Source organism: Aedes albopictus, chromosome 1, assembly GCF_035046485.1.
Source record: "Aedes albopictus strain Foshan chromosome 1, AalbF5, whole genome shotgun sequence".
Taxonomy (NCBI): domain Eukaryota; kingdom Metazoa; phylum Arthropoda; class Insecta; order Diptera; family Culicidae; genus Aedes; species Aedes albopictus.
In genome coordinates this window covers 100,148,676-100,171,471 of record NC_085136.1, presented here as the reverse complement: position 1 = coordinate 100,171,471, position 22,796 = coordinate 100,148,676, and the positions used below count along the sequence as shown (strand labels likewise).

The 22,796-nt window shown below is 39.8% G+C and overlaps 1 protein-coding gene across 1 annotated transcript in view; it reads left to right on the top strand.

The window, feature by feature from the left end:
- LOC109398368 (uncharacterized) overlaps window positions 1-22,796 on the top strand; it is a 39,428-nt gene that overhangs the window by 8,595 nt on the left and 8,037 nt on the right. The window lies entirely within an intron of this gene.

Here is a 22,796-nt window from a genome sequence, read left to right as displayed (position 1 = left end):
GCTTCTTTCTCATTCCAGAAGCATGCTATCAAAAAATGATGTTTGAAATGCGTATAGATAGTAGTTTGATCTAAAAGTTTGCCGAATATAGTAAAGGTCGCAGACGCATACCGAAGCCGTGAGAGAGCTGTGAGTACAAGGTGAGTATAAATTTCACGAATTTTACTCACCACGTACTCACAGCTTTCTCACAACTGTGGTATGCGTCTGCGACCTTTACTTTATTCGGCAAACTTTTAGATCAAACTACAATCTAAAAGCCCTCTAAACATAATTTTTTGATAGCATGCTTCAGGATTGAGATAGAAGCAAGTGAGTATCTCTCTTGCAAATGAGTATTCTCAACACTGATCTCGGCTACTGCTATTGAATCTTGGCCGACGTTTCGATCACATTTGGGACCTTCCTCAGGGACTCAATTCCTGAGCACCTGAGGAAGGTTCCAAATGTGACGACCGAAACGTCGAACAAGATTAAATAGCAGAATTTGAATTCTGTCAAGACTGAAAAAAACAATTTTCAAGTTACCGTAACGACTGCCTTGGTATGTCCAGCCTGCTAACCGTGCCACGTCAGACAAGCTACGTTTCATCGACCTAGTGCGATCTCTAATCCATCATGCTGTGATTTAGCCTCTGTCCTCTTCACGTTCTATGTCCACTGACTGTAGTTGCAATATGATTGGATTTCCCCGATGACACCAAGCTGTTTTACGACCTCCTCGTCAGTCAGTGTTGTTTTCCAACCCGTCATCCAAAAAGGCGCACACCGATACGGAACGGTTATTTCCGTGCAGCGTTACGGGAATGATCCGAAACAACGTGGTATTTCTTTCGGAATGTGGATCATGCACTAGGAAGAACTGGGCTAGATTTTCAGCCAACTGTAATCCTTCCTCGAGTCTATTCAAAACGATTTCGGTTTCTGACTCGTCAGCTTCATTTTCTTCTTCTCTCTCATATTCACATAACTGTTCGACGTCTATAGCCATATCGATAAGGCTTCAGTTATCAATTCCACCTCTGCGAACTCGACAAGTGTAACAAAAGTTCTAAGTGGGCCCCTTGTTTTTCGCCTAATGCAGATCTGGTCTGCTAGGTTTTTCGCCAAACGCTCTATGCACGTGGTGATAGGCTATCTGTGTCACGTTATTTCAAACTTGTACAGGAGGTGAACAGGGTTGAATCCGACACCGGGGATGCAATCAACAACGCGTACTCTTGCAGCTCTTCCTGAGTTAATTCCTAAAAGTGGAAATAGGTACCGTAAAACGGGGTATCTTTGATAATGCGGGTAACTTTGATAGCGCGGCAAGCATTGTATAGTTTATCTTATAACTATGATTCCTTCAACCAGTTAAGAAAAATGCAAACGTAGATCAATTCTATACATATGAAAGATCATCTTAGACGTATTTCATTGAAATCTAGTTTATACACAACTTTTTGGACAAAAATTAAAAATTGTTGATATTTTTGCCATTTGTAAACCCCTTCAAACAATCTGCTATACGACTTCGTTACAACTATTTTTTCAATGAATGGACTCTTATTCTCGATAGATTCATCATAGTAGATTCTAAATCTGGCCTTGAATCTCTTAACGAAGTGTGTTTTTACGAAATGGAAGCAATTTTGTAAATTGGGACAAAAATCTCCATACATTGATAAACGCCTAAAAGTATGCAATCCCTTGTAATTTCATGTAGATAAATCTGTGTTGTTCAAAATTTGTTAATAAAACATTCAAAAACTACCCAAAAAAAGAAAACTCATCATGCACAACATGGATTCATATGTTGATATACCTTTAAGCATATAGTATTACAAAGATAATGATTTTTGATAGCAGAATTTACTGTGTTTTCCACTCAGTACTCACCAAACTCATTTTTATATGTAGAATTTAGTAAAAAATCAATGTTTTGATATAAAAATTCTATGTGATATATTCCACAAGGCTTCGCTCATCATGTTCATACTCCTAAGATTTTAATCTGTGATTATTTTTTAAGATTTGATGTGTTTTCAGGGCATTATCAAAGTTACCCCAAAATGAAAATCTGATTCTCACTTATATGAAAAACTAAAAGTTAACCAAAATATTTCAGATTATCAAATCCTTCATTTGCAATTGATAACTAATACCTTAGTACTTGTTTTAAAAATATGAAAGTCGGGAAAATACTGTTACATGGGAAAATATTGAGAAAATTCGCTGAAAAACTATCAAAGTTACCCCGTTTTACGGTAACACGAAAATTAATAAACAAAACATCCCTCATTTGGGTGACATTTGAAGGGTTCCACTTACCAGGTTACCGTTTAACACGTTACGGCCAGCTGGGAGTGGGTACCCGGTTTGCAACCCACAGAATATGCCGAACAGTATGCAATCACGCAGCATACCCGTGTAGTTCATAACATGACCGAACGAACAGTGAAAAACCTGTTATTAGTTTTGGATACCACCTATTTTTTTAAACGTTCTAGATGAATGCCTAAATCCTCTTCAGTAAACATTTCTCATTGCAATAAGGCTTCTAAATTACTTTCAAGTATGAATTTAATAATTTTGAGATGCATATTGTATTCGATTTTGAAGTGTATGTCCACTTATATACCATCACATTTGAGAAAATTTACATTTTCGATAATTTTGAAGTAAATTCGTGATTATTGAGCGTGTTTTCAACGTAAGTCTATAAAAAAGGGTCTAATTGATCAAATGATCGATCCAAAAATTGTCTTTTGGTTCTCTCAAGGTTTACTTTGCAAATTCCGTCAAATAGATTCTACAGCTCTCTCCATCACTTTGTTGGCTGCATTGGGAATCTGCAATTGTCCAATCTTCTCGTTGTTCCCAGATCGTATCCTTCGCCAAATCGCCAATTATTTGTATTCGTCTGAAGATATCTGCAGTCTTGGTGCAAATACTCGTGGTCATGCATCTTAGGTGTCCTGCCCCATTGAACCTTTACCTTGTGAATCTCGGCGAGGGGTAAATTGTCTTCCATTTTGCACATTTTTGTTGTAGTCTAGAGCCTAAGCACAGCCAACGTTTAAATGGTGATGATTTACCAAATGATAATGAAGTCTGAAAAATAATAAAATTGTTATAAATAAAAATAAGTTATAGATAGAATCGTTAAAAAAACCTATTTTACATTAATTTCACGTAAACTACGAACAATTTAAAACATTTTGTATATTGATCATAACTCAGGATAATGGAAAATAAGTCAAAATGGCAGTTCAACATACCAATCATACCAAATGCTAAAACTTACATTGTTGACCGCTCTTTCGCTTTTCCTTTTCCAATATGTTCCCCGCGTTCGACCTTCCTTCAGGGATGTTTGATCTGTAACGCACCATGTCAGCCTTAGATTGCGCCTTCATAACTCCAACAAGTTTTTCTGCTGTAAAAGGCATTTCGCCTGGTTCTAATATGTTGGTTCTGATAGCTTCCTTGGATGTGCCCCAGTGGCTTCCAATGTTGTTTGTATTGCATCGTAATGTTTCGACACATTTCTGTTTTGCAACAGGCTTTTCCACAGTCTGTGAAAATTATGGTATACTTGTAAAGTTGATTTCCTAATCATACATACTCTACTCATTGGCTGGTGTCTTGTTCCGCCGAAGAACCGCCGTCCGAAGGGTCGCCAGACTCCAGTTCTTCGTACCTCCATTTTTGTTTTTGGACCTTCTTCGTACTCCATTTTTGTTTTTTCAAGCTACTCGCGTGCGAATGCGACTTTGCATCACAACAGCTGGTATGGAGATGGTACTGGATAACTTTCTGTAAATGTTGTAGTACAGAGCCGGTTTACTGGCTGGTGTGGTACTGGACAGGGGCGTACAATTTCGTTTCAATGATACACTTCCATGCAACATTTGAATGAGTCACTTCAAGTGTTTCATACATTTTTCTAATGACTCGGTCGTTAAAAAAAACTTTTCCACTCATCGTAGCACTCGGTAGTCTCCCACCCGGTCGCATTGCTTGTGCTTCACCCGTCAGAGCATTAGTGTCTCACTGGTGCGCGCTAGTCTCTCAATGGTTACGGGCGCCGGTTAATTGGATTTAAGTGGTCGAATTTGTTATCCTCTTTCATAAAACATAATTATCATTCTATTGGCGTGCACCACTATTTAAAAATGTGGTTTAAATAGTGTTTTTAGCATGTTGAAGTATTTCAATGACTCATAAATGGAACGAAAATCCAAGTGTATCATCCCATGTTTCATACACACTTGTTTCTGTAGCAGCAACGAACGAGTGTGTTGCTGGGTGAGAGATGAAGCATCACAGCAGTCTGTTCACATGGGAAACGATCTGCTACAGTCGTCGTACGTCATGTTTTCCTTTCGAAATTGCACGACCCTGGTACTGGATAACATCTTTAATCAATCTCAAATACTCCAGAATTTTCGAACAGCAACATTTGAATATACCGTAAAACTGGGTACCGTAATCCGGGGTATCATTGATCAGCGGGGTAACATTGATCGGCTTGACCCACCTCATGAAATGTTCAAACAAGCATTTTACATTGAATCAGTTTCTACTATGGAATGGTATATCGTAATCTGCTATCATTTAGCTATTAAATGACATGCAATTTATGAAAATTGAATTTCATAAACATTGAATTAAATCGATTTTTCCATAACTGTGTTTCGTAACGCAATGAGATACACTGTCAAACATTCATGCTTGGCGTGAATACTAGATATAATATGAGGTTCGAAATCACTGTATTACTTCAATATGATATCCTAGAGTTGGATTTAATAAACGAAACTTTTATGAAAATAACTGTGTTTCGTAACGCAATGAGATACACTGTCAAACATTCATGCTTGGCGTGAATACTAGATATAATATGAGGTTCGAAATCACTGTATTACTTCAATATGATATCCTAGAGTTGGATTTAATAAACGAAACTTTTATGAAAATGCTATTTTTCAGTTAAATATACGATTTATTAAAAGTCGGCTATCAATTCCTTAAGCCATTGCCTACCTTTAGGCGTTATTCGTGGTTTAGAGGATTTTAATCCTAAAATAACTTAAAAAGTACATTATTTGTAGGAATTTGGACAACATATTCGAAATCAGCGACCGCGAATTTAGTAAGTAAGGGTATTTTCAACGCAAATGAACATTGATCACTGACATGATCAATGTTACCCCAAATCAACACAATCAAAAATTAGATTTAAAAACCTATTTAAACATGTTTTAAAATTTTAGAGTACTTTTTCGAGTAGCTTAACAAAAACTCAGAGGGCCAGTACTTCTTTTAAAAATATAAAACATGTAACATTTGCTTTAACAAGAGAATTATTCAAGAAAGATCGAAAATTCTGACCAATGTTACCCCGGATTACGGTATCACTGATCAGCGGGTAACATTGATCGGCTTGGGCTTGACCGATCTTAACCTATTGCCTACCTTTAGGCGTTATTCGCGGTTTGGAGGATTGTAATCCTAAAATAACTCAAAAAGTGCATAACTCGTAAGAATTTGGACAACATATTTAAAATCAGAGACCGCAAGTAAAGTAAGTGAGGGTATTTTCAGCACTAACGAACATTGATCACTGACATGATCAATGTTAGCCCAAAACAAAAAAAAATCAAAAATAAGATTAAAAATCTTATTTAGACATGATTTAAAGTTTCACAATGCTTTTTTGAGTAGCTTAGCAAATACTCAGAGGGCCAGTCCTTGTTTTAAAAGTATAAAACGTGTAACGTTTGCTTAACAAGTGAATTATTCAAGAAAGATCGAGAGTATTCTGATCAATGATACCCCGGATTACGGTATGGTCGTTAACATTTTGCATGGTGTGTTGCCTGGGTTATACCGTTGCATGTTGATACATATGTTGATGTTCACTAATTAAGCATTTGTAGCGCTCTGGCCAAGTTGGGCAAAGAGAGAAAAGTACAAGACATGTAAGCCGTCCCCTGACACAGACATCAAAATGTAGACTAATGCCCGTTTGTGATTTGAAATTCTAAGACCAAACTCCAGCAGTATAAACAACTAACGCTGCGAACTAAAGGGAATCAGCCAGAAAAAATACGATAGCATTGATTCATAGATCACAAACAACAATAATAAAAACTCGTCATCCTGGGAATCAGACGGGACTTCGTAATCCGTCTGGTGTGGATAACTGGACATGATTAGATGTTATTTGATGCATGCTCGATTGTATTCTTATGATATGTTTTGTGCATTTGAAGGTGTCTAAGTTTCGTATCTTCTCGGAAAAATATTTAACGCAGCGGAACCAGGGATATCCGCTTACTTATAATTTGTGCGTGCTGCTCGGTGCTGGGATGTTCTATTTCTGTCGACATGAAGGGTAATCGCAAAACCTGATGACAAGGGTACAAGATATAATGTAATGTGGTTTATTAAACTATAATGAAACCTATAGCAAAACAGACCTCGGTCGTAAACCTCAGCATACGCCATGAGCAGCTGCTTGAATAACGTTGACGGTGTTTTGAACGTGCCAACCAACTGCAGCCAGCGTGGTCCGCGTTTGCGGTAGCTGTCACAATTAAAAAATGGGTCACACACCCAGCATCTCCATTGAAGCCTCGGTAGAACAGACTGTCATCAACAACCCGAAAACGGTGCAGCCTTCTCCGTTAACATTGAACGAAGGCCGAAGTCAACTGCAGATTTCGGGTTGTTGGGGAAACGATCTTGCGTTGCGCATGGTGTTTGTGATCGATGTGAATTAAGTGTACGCGGCTGTAGTATGGTGTCTGAGAAAAAAAAGTAAGCAACATAACTATTAAGTTTCAGTCCAATTAACATTTGTATAGTGTGTAAAATTTGAAAACTTTAATTCTTGAAGAAGAAACAATTTTGTGCATATTTTGCCCATTCACCAATGTTTACAACAAGCTATCGCGGTCACATCGTGATTTGCTCAATTTATATGGACGCTAAGGTTATAAATACAATGGGTCAAACCGATCAGGTTTTGGAGAAACAGTCAGTTTAGCATAAAATTTACGTTATGTACTTACTCCGGTAGATTACAAACTCTATCAAAGATTTTTCGGAACCCGTCAAGGTTACTGCAGGTTTCTTTTTTTTTTAATGCATGTTTCAGTTCTGCTTTGGCTATCTCGATGGCATGGTTGGGATGTGAGTGATCCTTGTGAAGGTATTAGCCGATTTCACCTCTGTGAATAAAATAGAATCTCTTAAATATTTACAAAAACAGTCATTTTTTACATTGAATTCGTATAAAATTACTTTCATAGTACGAATATTCTTGACTTAGCTTCACGGGCCTGATATGGTCAGTAGCCACTCAACAAAACATGAACTTGGTTGAGGACTGTTCATAAACCACGTGAACCAAAATGTAGCCATCTCACACCCCCCTCCCCCTCGTAGACTTCTGTCCATACAAAAATTTTAAAATTTGTATGGAGCGTAGACTTTGGCCAGACCCACCCACTCCCCCCAAAAACTCTACGTGGTTTATGAACGGCTCCTTGGGTCATGAACAACAGAATCTTTTTGAAGAAGTGAAGCACTATTACTCTAGGGGGCCGTTCATAAACCACGTAGACTTTTAGGGGGGAGGGGGGGGGGTTGTCTGGCCAAAGTCTACGCTCCATACAAATTTCAAAATTTTTGTATGGACAAAAGTCTACAAGGGGGGAGGGGGGGTCTGAGATGGCCAAATTTTGGTCTAAGTGGTTTATGAACAGCCCCTAGGCTACTTTTCCGAGAGAACCCAAGAAACCACGCTACTGAAGTCGTTATGCTTGCAAAAATACGATGTACCGTAATCTGGGGTAGTTGATCAGCGAGGTGCAGTTGATAACTATGGGATCCACGTCTTTCAACGGCTGAGGGCGCTACAATTCTGTTTCAATGGAAGAACTTTTGACGTAAATCAATAGTGTGAATACATATATTTAAAGAATGTGTGAAGGTTTTTATACCAATTGTGTCAGATTTCACATAAACATATACTACTTTTTTGGATGTGGTAAAACTCGGTAAAGAGATTGTCTTTCAAAAAAAAACCGCCTCCCATCAACGCTCTATATATCAGGTGACTCACAAAACACTTTTATTCATTCATGGTAGGCTTATTGAACATAGCTTTGCGTTAAAATTGATGTTACCATATAAGTTTTATTTAAAAACAGCATGTTTTTGAGAAAGTAAGACGATTTTTCAAGAAATTGCCTACTTTTAGGCGTTTAATGTGGGTTGTTACTGAACTTTAATTTATTTTTAACATAAAAAATACACCAGTTGTGAGATTTTCAAAAACTTATTCAGACTCGGCATCATAAAATTTAGGTTGTTCAATAATTTTCCAATCTAAACAAAACAAGAACATCAACAAGTCAAAAAAGAATCATGGCTCGCGGAAGCAGTAATAAAAAAAACTATGAATGGCTTAGTCAATTATAAGAGCCTTGCTCATTTTTTTTCGGTCTTCCGGGGGACGCTTCTGTGTTAATGCTGATGTGTTCGCCTCTGGACGTAGCTGGTTTGGTACTTTCCGGTTGTAACCGCTGTAACCAGAACATGATGACACGAGTTGTGCTTAAAGAACCAGCGGTACGAGCAATTCCACGTGTTCCAATGCTCCTCCGTTACTCCAACACGATGGACTTGCTCCATTTCCCTCAAGTAATGCTCCAAGCTGCGGCCGGCGGTCTTCTATCTCTCTTGAAGTGACCTCAGTGTTGCTTGCAGTTGGAAAGTACATGTACTTGACACGGTCGGACCAATCGTGTACGGTGCGCGTTCACTTGCCGGTGCGGATGAAATTGAAAGCCCTCCGTTCATCTTCGAGCGTGTACGACCGTTCAATATAAACGAGCCGTTCGTCCGTGCCGTACTTCTCTACCACGTTCATTATACTGGTTTTGAATGTACCGAAAGACTCCCGCGTACGGTCCAAGTCCTTTATGGCTCCGTTTAAAGCTTCCAGGGAGTTGTTGGTTGCTGGGTATCCTGGTCACGGCACCATGTTTCGTCTGGGGTGGACCTTTACGTTGTGTGGAATGGAGGGGGGGGGGGGGGGGGGTGGACTCCAGGTAACGAAGGACAAATTGGTTTGAAACTTTGGATTTATTACGATCGAGTCAGACACGCCTGCTCTATAAGTAAACGAGAAACTTATTATCTATTTACAATTTCTCTGTCGCCTTTTATATGCGATAGACGCAGTACAGAGTTCTTGCTATCGAATGGTGTATCGTAATCTGCTATTATTAAGCTAATAAATGACATGTAATTCTTGAAAATTGAAATTTATAACATACTTATAACATTTAAATAAATCGATTTTTTCCATAACTGTGTTTCATAACGCAATGAGATACATTGTCAAACATTTTTGCATGGCATGAATACTAGATACAATATAAGGTTCGAAATGACTGCCTTACTTCAATATGATACCCTAGGGTTGGATTTAATAAACGAAACTTTTATGAAAATGCTCTTTTTTAATACAATATACGATTTATTAAAAAGAAGGATATTACCCTGGGCTGAAAATCTCGTTAAAAAAGATAATAATAAAAGAAGGCTATCAATTCCTTAAGCCATTGCCTACCTTTAGGCGTTATTCGCGGTTTGGAGGATTTAAATCCTAAAATAACTCAAAAAGCACATAGCTTGTAAGAATTTGGACAACATATACGAAATCAGCGACCCTAATTTTAGTAAGTAAGGGTATTTTCAACACAAACGAACATTGATCACTGACATGATCAATGTTAACCCAAATCAACAAATTCAAAAATTTTAATAAAAAGCTTATTTAAATATGTTTTAAGGTTTCACAATACTTTTTCGAGTAGCTTTACACATATTCCGAATGGCACAGATGTCCCAAATGGAGGATAACGTGCCTCTGGAGCCGGCCCACATTGGAGTAAATCACATCAAAACCTGATCATAAGTGGAAAAACTCAAAATGAAGTAATTGGGTTTTCCGTTGTGTTTTTGCCAAGTGTAGTTATCGTGTAATCGTTTGACAGCTAAGCAGTGTACAAATGTTTTGTTTACGCTTATCAGAAGAGGTTAAGTGAAGCTGAAGTTTAGCCGTTTTCTTTGATATAACTCACAGCGCGTGCTAGTTTTGACCGTACAAAGTGAATGAAATTGATAGTCAATCAATTCAACAATGCAGTTTGTTAAAGAAGGTTAATGTTGTTATTCTGTTAATTTGAAACCCAAACAAATTGACGTTGAATTTACTTACAATATATGAAAATATTGAAAAAAATATTTGATGGAATCCTTTACCGTACATTCAAAATGAAATAAGTTGATTTTCCGGCTGTTTCCGGAAAATCTGCGTTTAGTGTATGATAAAACTATTGTTCCTCTTTCAAATGCAGAAAGAAAACCTTCCGGATGTTTCCGATTTCAAAAGTTGCAACAATTTGAAAATTTCGTGATAATTATATCATTATATGATATTATTTGCCTTAGAACACTATTTGGCCCTCTGAACGTATTTATGCTGAAAACTAGAACTCAACAGCTTTCAAGCCAAAAAAAGAAGTTTAAAATCGGTCAACTGGTTCAAAAGTTGTGATTTTTTGAAAAATTTTAGTTTCGAAAAATCTTGACTTTTACAATCATAAAATTGGTCACCCTAATGACGAAATAAAAAAATACGAAAACTATGAAATACGTTTCATTACTAATTTGGGTTACATTTGGGTTGTGAAAATGCGTCAAAATAATTTTGATCAGTTTTGATGTACTAGTTGCTCCACTGTGCGGCCTTCTGATACATGCTCGATTTTTCGTTTTTGCAAAGTGTACCCCGATATAGAAATTTAAGTTGTAGTCCAACGTCAAAACGCGTGACAGAAAACCGAATGAAGTATTTTACATTTGATCAGAACTTACTCAAAATACATAGCAATGTTAATGTTGTAGTCGATTCGGGGCTAAATGAACACTGGCAATTACGAATGGATGTACGCGTATTGCATACTGTTAGGCGCTTCAAAGAGTTTGGAAAAAAATTAATCCGAACATTTTAACCTGAAGTTTATTTAATTTACTGTGATGTTATGTAAACTCGCTTAAGATGGAATATTATATCTGTGGTATTGATCTCCATAGGGAAATTACTTAACTGGTCGATGTAATCAAAGAATTAGCATAAAGAATGCAGGGGTCATTTCGCCCCGTTAGTCAAGGGGAATAGTTGTGCTAAGAAATGCATGGTACCTCCCCCCCTTTGCACCCTCCGCCTTTTGTTAGCCGAAAATACGTGTTTTTTTGTATTTTTTGTGTTTTGTATGTATGTTTTTGCTCAAATTTCATCGTTTTGCTTATCATCAATAGTTTCCACTGAGCCTTGACATGCAATGCATTACTACTCATCATAGTCCGTTGAAGTTTTGATTCCGGAGCTATTCTAAGGCCTCCAAAGTACTCCGAAGTTTGTGTCACATATCCAACAACCTATACCAAATTTTATACACGATGAATCATCACAGAACATAGCCTACGGTGCTCAGAAAGCCTCAAAGCACTGCTGGAAAAATCATGGTGCATGAATTGGATGACCTAGGTCATCCAAACTACTCTGGAGTTCATTTTCTTATGATTTACCATCATTTGTGTTCACTATGTTAATGAAATTTAGTCACGTTGATGGCCATCAGACCTCGCAATGCTACGAGCAACTCGATATTGTGGTAGTTGAACATTCCGTGAAATACAAATGGCCTCCAAAACACTTTGAAAAAAAAAACCCCGCTGATCAATGATAACCACATTTTACGGTAGTTGGAGTGGATCCATACACCGTGCACACCAGCGAAACTGATATTCCGCAAAATGTTACTTTTCCTGAGTCTACCAGTTTATGGTGCTGGTTCCGAATCCATTCACCGGAGCTGCCAAAGATTGCAGCAAGGGAATGGATGCCGTTCTCTATTTCAAAAACGGATGGGTCAAAAAAAATCATCGGTCGCCAAAGTCGGCGATGTTTTCATGGTTCATGGCGTTTGCCCTGTCGGATAGACCCTTCCGGCCGTGGGAGTTATTTCAAGCAAATGGGTGCATTTTATCACTGTTTTTATAAGCCTGTTTATTGAAGGTCTCCCATACTTTCTTGCAGCTCTCTGTGACAGATCTCACAGCTTATTATGTAGTAGCGCCCCCAGCATCCGCAACTGTCGATCTTTACAAAAAAGTTCACAATATCGACTTTGGTCGAACAATAAAACGGACGCTTTTGTAGGTATAGGCTACAGGAGGCGGTAGATGGATTGCGTCAAGTTGCTCTACTCGAAGCCATTCAACAGGATCGCGAGAAATTCAATGCTTTTAAAACGGCCAGAAGCAGATTGTAAAGGTAATTTGTTGAACAAATCTTTGATAAAGGAATAATAATGAATCATATATATAAAATCCCAGAGTTGTCTGTCCTTCCGTCACGCTTTGAAATGTTTCATTGAAATGTTTCATCGAAATGTTTCACTATAGCTATATCAAACTTTTCAAAAATTCGAAAACTTTCTTGAAGTTATTGAACTCTTCAGATATAACATTCTGGAATATTCTGGAACATCGAAATGCTTACAACTTTCGAGAACTATCTGGAAGTTACTGAAAGTTTCAGAAAAACTATTCTGGAATGTTCTGGAGTATCAAACTTCTTAAATTTTCGAGGTGTGTACTTGGAAGTATACTTTCAGGCGTTTTTTATTTCTAGAACATTATCCCATTCGATAGACAACAACCCTACAACAGTCGTCTACGGTCAAAAAGTAGATACATGATAGAATATATTCTGGCGCTTCTGGTAAATCCAATGCTGAGTGAAATGTATATTGATACACTTATATATTGATACACTGGCTTCTGAGAAGAAGCTTCCTCAATTGTTATTCTAGAAGCATCAAGAATCTCCTTGATGGATAAAAATTCTCTCAATTTATGTTAGAAGATCAAAAACAGGTGCATCAAAATAGGGTTGCATGAAATAAACCCAGAGTTGTCTATCTGTCCTCCCTTGACGTTTAGCAAAGTTTTACTGAAATATTTCACGTATAGTAGAATGGTAAGAATAGCATTGTATGAACTAGAGAAAAAAGTATAAGGAGAAGAAAGAGCAAATAAAATAGAAAGGAAAATGAAGTTTTATAAGCTGTTCCAGAACTTTCCACGAGCGCTCGATTTTTTTTTAACAAATGATCGAGAGATTTCCGAGCATAATGGGATATTCAAAAGTTCTCAAATTGGATAACAAAAAAACTTCTGGAGCTTACCAAGAAGAAGAAAAACAAGTACCTAGAACATTCTAGAACACTCTTCGGAATAAGATTTCTTTTCATAATTGGAAGAAATTTCCAAAATTTCCAAAAACAAGGAAAAGACGATATTCTAGGATATATTTCAAAGGAATGAAGAGACATTTCTCGGAATTGCAAAAACGTGGCTAGCCACGTAGGGTCAGCTAGTTATTTAATAATAAAGGATTAGGGGCATAACGGACACCCTAAGCAAATGAGTACGTTAGACCTGTATAACAGAATAAAACTTAACATATTATCAGTTGGCTTACAACTTTAGCTTGTTTCCTACGTATTTCAAACATTTACAGCAGGTAGAATGTCTTTATTGTGAAGAAATAATGAATTGTAAACCGTGTGTTTTTTAGGACTGGCAGGAAAGGTACGGGGCGAAATGGACACCCATCGGGGCATAATGGACTCCCCTGTATATTTTATGCTAATTCTTTGATCTCATCGACCAGTTAAGTAATTTGCCTACGGAGATCAATACCACAGATATAATACTCCATCTTAGACGAGTTTACATAACATCAAAGTTAATTAAATAAACTTTAGGCTAAAATAATCGGATTGATTTTTTCCAAACTTTCTAAAACGCCTAACAGTATGCAATGCGCGTCCATCCATTCGTAATTGCTAGTGTTCATTTCGCCCCGAATCGACTACAACAATAAAACTGTTATTTTAAGTAAATTCTGATCAGGAATATAATACTTCATCCATTGCTAAATCTTCGTATACATGTAGATAAGGTAACAATTCGCTAGTTTTTGTATTAGACATACTCCAACACTCGTAATACCTTATTTGATGCAGCTTCGAAATTATAAGAATTTCACCATATGAAAAACATATTTCAATATCAATGATATTTTGGTTGTTTTGGAGCAATATGTATGGTACTTTTGAAAAATAGAACCATGACTTGTTGCTTTACACTTATGCTTTAAAAGTTTTGCATTAAAGTCAACGGTTTCGGTAAAAACAGGGGTGTCCATTTCGCCCCGGGTGTCCATTATGCCCCTAATCCCCCTAATAACAATTTCGTTACACATCTCAATGGATTTTGAACTGATGCTTCCTGATGCTGGCGAGTTCAATGTGACATGGGAAACTAGGCGGAAAATCAAGACAGACACAACAGCTTGCTTCCGTACCTACATCAAATCTATTGATAATATTTGTTATTTATCATCAACGTATCATTGATGGTTCGCGGAAAATCACATACTAGCTCAAACGTATGTATTACTGAGTGGATTATTCAACAACATAATATTCGTGTTTCGCAATAATGTTTTTTTTTTTTCAGCTGGAAGACGACGTCAACCAGTTTGCTTCAAGTTATAAATACCAAAACGAAGCAACCGACTCTGATCATCAAAGCTTAACAGTATGAAACAGGGCCAGCTTACGTTTTGCTGAACAAAAAGATCATCCCGGCTGGCTGGCTGCGAAATATCAGGCGCATTTCTAATCCTAATCCAAACGTATTTCACCTCCAAACTGAAATTTGAACTCACTTTGGCTAATGTTTACAACTTCTTCGTTGGTGCCTTCTTGAAGGTAGACAATTTGGCCACCACGGTTGATAATTTTTTGTTTTCTTTAACTGATAAACGTGTCGATATTGAGTATGTCTCATGAAATATAGATGAGCTCTTTTCCAATAAATCGCAGTAACTCAGTAAACCACTGTCAATTCGAATTGCTGAAAATTTAAGTAATATTTTTTGCTGGAATGATTTTTGAAATTTCAGCTCGGCGAACATCAGAAAAAATTTCAGAGATGTATACGAAAATTACAAGCAATTTGTGTAGTAGTGTGCGTGTTAGACAAACGTGGTATCGAAATTCATCATGGTCGACAGTGTCTCGCGCGGTTCTACCAACAGGTGGCAGTGTGCTAATAAAAAGAATTGGGCAATTTTTTTTTGATAAATTTCCTTTAAGAGTTACGTCTGTTTGTCTGTAGCAAGACATTTCAGCCTATAGTGGAAACGTTGGGTAAGACAAAGCCTACTCGGTTCGTGACAGCAGTCCTTCATCCTCGGACACGTCCCACATTTGCTACATCATTCTGCACATGGTCCGCCCAACTTGCACGCTGCCTTCCAGGTGTTCTTGTGCCATTCGGAAGAAGGCACGGTGTGGAAGATGATCCACTCGGTAGTTCTCACACTACTCCATCGTGTCAGCTTTCTTGTAGATGGGGCACGGGGGAGGGGGGGTTATATAATTAGAAAATGATCTCCAAATGTATGTTTTTCAACAGTGTGGGTAAGATGGACACGTATGGAAAATTAGCTAATAAGCCGTTAATTGTGTTCAATGATGTTTATGGCCGTTAGATAGATCAATCATAAGGCATTGTCCACTTAGAATCCGGACGGACAAAATCACGTATATCTCAGGGATGGAATAACAAACATAAAAGGTGAAGCCCTCAAAACAAGGATTATTTATTGTAGCTTCATGAAAAAATTACATTGAAATTATTTATTTTTATTTTGAATACATTTTCTAACTTTTTCCGTGTTAACCTCCTTAAAAATCTGCACAACGGTGGTAAATTTTAGAATCAACCCCTTCGACATGTTAGTCAAAAAATCAGGTCATCTATACAATTTCCTGAGTTCCTTGATTAGTCTGATTGGGATTCCGATCAAAAAAATCCAAACGTTTTTCTTATTGCGAAATGAGCGGAAATTTGGTAAATAGAGTGAACGTGAAATTTGAACGTTTTTTCGTTGAAAAACACTCTCCATCTATGATGATACCACTGAACGGCTCTGACTGCCGTGACAGATCATCATAATAGGTATAACCTCCATAGATCCCTTGTGTGTGTTTTTGAAAAGCAGCACGCGGTTATTAAGGCTGTCATCCTTGTATAAATTTGTTCTGATCATCTTCTTCTTCTTCTTCTTGGCGTAACGTCCTCACTGGGACAAAGCCTGCTTCTCAGCTTAGTGTTCAATGAGCACTTCCACAGTTTTTAACTGAGAGCTTCCTCTGCCAATGACCATTTTGCATGTGTATATCGTGTGGCAGGCACGAAGATACTCTATGCCCAAGGAAGTCAAGAAAATTTCCATTACGAAAAGATCCTGGACCGACCGGGAATCGAACCCGTCACCCTCAGCATGGTCATGCTGAATACCCGTGCGTTTACCGCCTCGGCTATATGTTCTGATCATCTTGTTTTTAAAAAACGATGCCTAGAGTTCGAACTTCTTTACAAATCTTCGATTTCCAAACGGACTAATCAATGAACCCAAGCTTTAATTTTCTGTGGACACTTCTTTATGCCATGATTAACAACATCTAAACAACCACGCTAAATTTTCAACGTGTTTGTGCAAGATTTTTTTCCTTCTCTCTTCTTCAATCTGGAATAACTTTTCACTCGTAGAAAGAAAATCGATGAAATTTTCACCATTAAAAGAGGACTCGTGTAGGATCAGACTGCAGTAAAAGAATGGAGATGGTGATCATTAAGAGCGTCCCTAGAAAATATGCCATGCGTCCGGATTCTAAGTGGACAATGCTTTAGTAGAATCTAAAGTTGGCTTGGAATCTCTTACCGAAACGTGTTTTTGCAAATTAAAATCCATTTTGCAAATTGTTAACCTCCATACACTGATAAACGCCTAACAGTATGCAATGCTCCGGTAATTTTACGAAGTTCAAACTGTTCTAACCTTGGTTGTAACAACAAAAATTCTAATATAAAAATAATATTTTTTGTAAACAAAAAAAAATCAATATGATATGCTTTGCACGGCTTCCACAACCATTTTTGTACTCCATAGATTTCAATCTGTGAATAATGTGTGGGTTTAATGTGTTTCTCATGGCACTCTCAAAGTAACCTCAACACTGTCCGTCTTACCCACCCACAAGGCGGACCGTCTCACCCCAACACAGCGCAAAATATTCATTTCACCACAGTTCTCCATAATCCATGAAATTTACCTGAATTTCGTTGTGTATAGGACGGAACAATTGTAAACAACTGGGAAACTCAAAATAAAACACGAAAACTTAGCAATTTTATGTTAAAAAAAACTTTTTTATTGCTGCCCCAAAATTAGATCCCATCACAAAAGCGTGTAGCCAGGTAAAAGATTGTTTATTTTTTGCACTTTTGACATATGTATTCTCCCATTGAGTGGTTCAATAATCGTCAACTGATAAGATGATTGGGCTAAAAGTAAAAGAAAGCCAAATTTCAGCTTTTAAGGCCGGACGGGACGATGGTTGAATCGTCCGCCATTGCTCTGTTGCTAGTAAGATGCAAATCTCAACTTTTACTTCATATTATTGACTACAAATTTGATCGTTCATTTGCTCACTTGTGGTGCACAATCGACTAAAGTTTCAGCTACGTCAGTGCAGTGGAAATTGATATTTGCTTCTTCAAAATCACGAGGCAAATTGTTAGAAAGAGAGGGAAGATAGGAAAAATTACACGTCGTCCCGTGCGGCCTTAAGTGGCAGAACTAGTCAGTGGTCCGTCTTACTCACCCGGTCCGTCTTACCCTCACCTCCCCTACCTGACAGAGCAGCCCAGCGGCCAAAAATTAAACGAAGTCCGGCGGATTAAGAGAAGGAACACCAACACAGGCGCCCTTGAAAACACCCCTACTCTGATCACTATTAGTGGTACGGAAATTCCGGCACACGTGGACTTCGGGTGGTCGAAAAGCCGCACCAGGCACTACTACCCTAGTCCAATGCAGTGCTTCCGGTGCTGGAGCTTTGGCCACAGCGGGAAGCGGTGCACGGCCCCAGTCAAGATCTGCGGCTAGTGCAGCCAGATTCTCGACAAAGACCGGGTACCGAACCCAGCCTCCGAAGAAGGAGCCACCGCACAACAATCCCTGAGAAACCCCTACACCCAGCCTGCAGCTGCAGGACCTGCAACAACAGCCCTCAACACGTCCTCTCCAGCCGGGAATGTCCCGCTTACAAGCGAGAGAACGCCATACAGGTTATCCGGGTAGACGAGATACTCTCGTACCCACAGGCACGGCGGGAGTTCGAGGCGCGTGAGGCAAAGAACCCAAATTGACCTACAAATCACCGTCCAGAAGTTGGAGAATGACGCCAAGAGGAGGAGAAGCGAATGGCTGCCAAGGAGGCAGCCTTCAGAAACCGACCAGTCGGTGAAAGGCTGGAGGCCGCAAAACGACCACGGTCCTATTGATGAGCTCATCCGGCAGGTGGTGGAACCAGGCACGGGAAAATTCATTCACTCACATTCATCTTGCCAACTGCGCTCTTTGTTTTGATTGCATTGTATCGTTCGCTCACGGTTGGATCAAACCGTTCCAATGAACTCCACCGAGTCTCAATACAAATGAACTGCAGAAAGAATGATTGCATAAAGAGAATGGCACCGAAGCAATTGAATCATGTCGATCGTGGTTCTTCGGTTGGGCCGTGATTCAATGAATCTTTACGCGAACGTTCACACACGAATCAAATTTTAGATTCAGTGTGAATGAAAGATTGCATTCGCGTGATTGTTATGGCAATATTATTTTGCGGGTTTGGTGCGTTTTCTTAATTTATTGCTAGATGGGAAGGTAAAGCATGTCTATTCGTGTTATATTTCCTTGGTAGTGCGAGGGCAAAGGGGAAAAATGCGTTGACTTTGGCGGTGACATTGTGCAGATGGTGCAGCGCGGAAACGGTTGATTCGGTAAAATATATCTACAATTGTACCATGTATCATGATGAGATGTGCTAGCTTTCTATCAGAAAATATTTCTACATACTTCTACCGCACTTGAATGCATGCATGTCTACCGCGCCGCCGGGACATTGATGAGGATCAAACTCGCCGATTTGTGCCTGATTTGCCTGAACGATAAATATTTGACCACTTTTGACAAATACATTGCGGCTTTTTCTTTGATTTGTTTTTTGAGAGTGACAAATATTTTTGTTTGCCCTGTACTCCTTGGCCAAAATGTAACTGTCAAAATTAGTGAAATAGTGAAATCTTTGGTTAACATTGAAAACATAAATAAACCAGAGTAATAATTCTCCTGATATATTAAAACACGGTACAATATAGCGGTAGTATTTTCTTTCCTTTGTCAAGTATGTAAACTTGATAATTTATTGCCCTTTACCGGTTATATTATAATATTGTTTTCCTAAATCAGAAGTTAGCCCATCTTTGCTATAAGCCCAAATCAATAATGTACGTTTGGCGATGTTATCCACATGCACTAGTAAAATTGCCTGATTTCAAATTACGTGGAAATCTATAGAATCTTTCATATTTACAGTAGAATAACTAGCCATACTACTCATACATCTACTATATTAACCATCGATACTAGTTAATTTTCTAATTAGTTAAAACACGCAATTGCTTAATACCCCCAACTAACGGGATAGATAAAACTAGCACCATCAGCATCAGCAGCAGTACGACGAACGAAACGAAAGAATCGCCGCGATTGAAGGAATGCACTCACGTGTGATCCTTTCAAGACATTCGCCTTGCGATTGCAGTCCCGTACCGAATGAGTCAACGGGTGAACGTGAACAACAATGAACGCTGCCATAATTTTCGTGTATTTGCTTTTTCCCCTTCATTCGCCTGAGTGCGTAACACACTATGTACAGGATTGCTGGGATTGTGTTTCGTTCCGCGAGAATGTTTGTGAGAGAGCTGGAAATGAATGAATCGTGAACGATTATTTCCATGCCTGGGCGGAACTAACTGCCACGGTCAAGCAGCTCCAGGTCGACCTCAGTACCAATAACGATCCGTAAACCACTCACGCCGCTGCGTACGACAAGATGATCGCAGTCCGCGACCGAATGGAAGCTTCACCCACTGCTGGCCCCTTCGACCGAAACCGCTCACACTCCGCAACCAACCCGGCCCCAAAGCAGGATCTTCCTGGGCACCTCTCACGGACTACAGAGCAAATGAAGGGTAAAAGGTATGTGCCTAATGGTCAACGGCTCGCCCACAAGAAACCCGCAAATCATCGCGGAAACTTTGGCGGACTATTTTCACGGACTCTCGTCCAACGAGAGCTGCCCTACCTTCTTCCTAAGCGTCCATCTCCGCGCACCGCAATCGCAAAATTCGGCGTCGCTCCCAACCACCACCTCCGCCCATCGAGGCCAGGGTTTTAACCCCCCGTTCTGCCTCACAGAGCTGGAATTTGCCTTAAGTCAGGCAAAAAAGAGATCCTCGCGACCGGACGATCTCGGCTACCCCATGTTAACCCTTCAGCGCACGCGCCGTTGTAAAAAGTACAACACTACCAAAAAACCTCGCTTGTCGTATACAACGGGAGCGCGGTGCAGTTTAAGCTGCTTAATGGCGCGCGTCCTGAAAGATTAAGGAACCTACCACCCAGCTACAAGCGCAGCCTGTTGCAGGCAGTCAACACCATCCGGGCTTCAGGCGACGCTGCCAGCTGAGTGGAAGCACAGCCTGGTAGTCCCGATCCCGAAAGGCACCGTACCAGCCAACAAAGCATCCAGCTACCGGCCGATCGCGCTAATCAGCTGTGCCTCCGAAACAATGGAAAAATGGTGAACCGCCGACTGGTGGAGCACCTGGAAGCCAATGGCCACCTAGACGACCGGCGGCACCTTCCTAGCAGGACTCGGAGAGACTCCCCAGACAACCGATAATCGTATAAGATGTTGCATAAGATGATAAAGTGGAGGCCATATGCGTACATGCCTCCATTTAGGCGCATGTAAAATGTACGTATATCGCCTCTACTTTATCATCTTACTCAATATCTTATACGATCACTGATTGACTGGGTCTGAACGACGAACTAGGCAACAATCACCACGATGAGTTAATCTCACTCGACCTGGCAGAGGCCTACAACCGGGCATGGACCCCTGACGTCCTGTATGGGTTGGCCCGATGGGGAGTCACCGGGAACCTACTACAGTTCCTGAAAGACTTCCTCGTCGGAAGGACTTTCCAGGTGACTGTCGGGAACAATCGCAGCAGCCTACACAATGAGGAAACCGGAATCCGCCAATGATCGGTGATCGCGGTCACCATCTTCCTGATGGCCATGGGCGGAGTATTCTAGTCCATCCCAAGGGGCATATTCCTGAAGGTGTACGCCGACGACATCACCATCATTGGTCGAAGTGCACCCAAAGGAGAAAAGCTCAAGCAGCTACCACCACCGTCAGCAAATAGGCCGCCAAAGCCGGCTTCGACATCTCAGCCGCCAAGTCAGCAAAGCTGCACATTTGTGCGAAAAACCATCAGTCGCCTCGGAAACTCATCGTCCTAAATGAGGAGGACATCCCCACCAAGAAGACCCTCGGCGTCACCCTGGACCGGTACCTCACCCTGCAGGCCCACTTTGACCAGGTTAAAAAAAACTGCATGAATCGCCTAAACTTCCTCCGTAGTATTTCGGGCAAAAGAACCCGGAGCGACAAAGCCACCCACCTAGGTCTCAACCGGCTTGGGCCGTAAAGCTGGTAGGCCTGGGCACCCAAAGTGGATAATACGATTAAAAATCGATTCAAACGACAGGCCCAATCACAACAAGCCCGGGCCCACTTCCAGGAGAGGCTCAGAAAACGATACACGATACGTCGAACATTGAACAGTCCTAATGTAGGTCCCTGGTCATTGCGGAATCCAAGGGAACGAGCTAGCCGGCATCAACAGAAACAGGCCCCTCCTCACACCACAAATCCCAGCGGTCGACGGAAAGAAGTGTAACCAACAGGTTCCAATTAATAATTTGCTGGCTCCACCACTAATCAAATGTTCATTTTTTCGTATACACCCGAATTAAAACTCACCATGAGTGAGTACCTTCTGTCACTTTCTCGCATTGAGTGTATGACCGGAGGCACTCACGAGTCCCATTACCAGCCCGTTCCACTCGCGAGTGTATACTATCAACGGTGGACACACTCAAGAAAATTAACACAAGTTACTTTAAAAAAAGGAAAACCAAAAATCAGAGGGCACGACTATTGTTGTTCAAGAAATTGAATGCGAAAGGTAGGAGATATCAGTGTCAAACTTCGGATTTTTTTACGAAGTTTGAGCTCCGATTTTACACTATCATTTAAAGGCTCAGCCAAGACGATGAGAAATTCTTTTCTGTCGCCAACCATCAGACGAAATAGAAGTGCGCGTCGTGAATTTAATATAACTTGAAAAGGTTTAATTTATTCAAAAGTTAAAGTGAACTTATTTGTCTAATTGTTTGTTTTTTTAAAGTTTCAGCAGTTAGGTCGTCCTTAAAGCTAGTAGTACGGTGTAAACGTATACAAGTTGCCTAAATCTAGTAGTACGGTGAGAGTGGATAAATAATGTAAAAACCTAACCTAAATGTAAAAAAAAAACGTGTTTCTTCTTAAATATAGATTGCTAATAGTTGAAAGTACACGAAGATTAAGCTAAAAGTG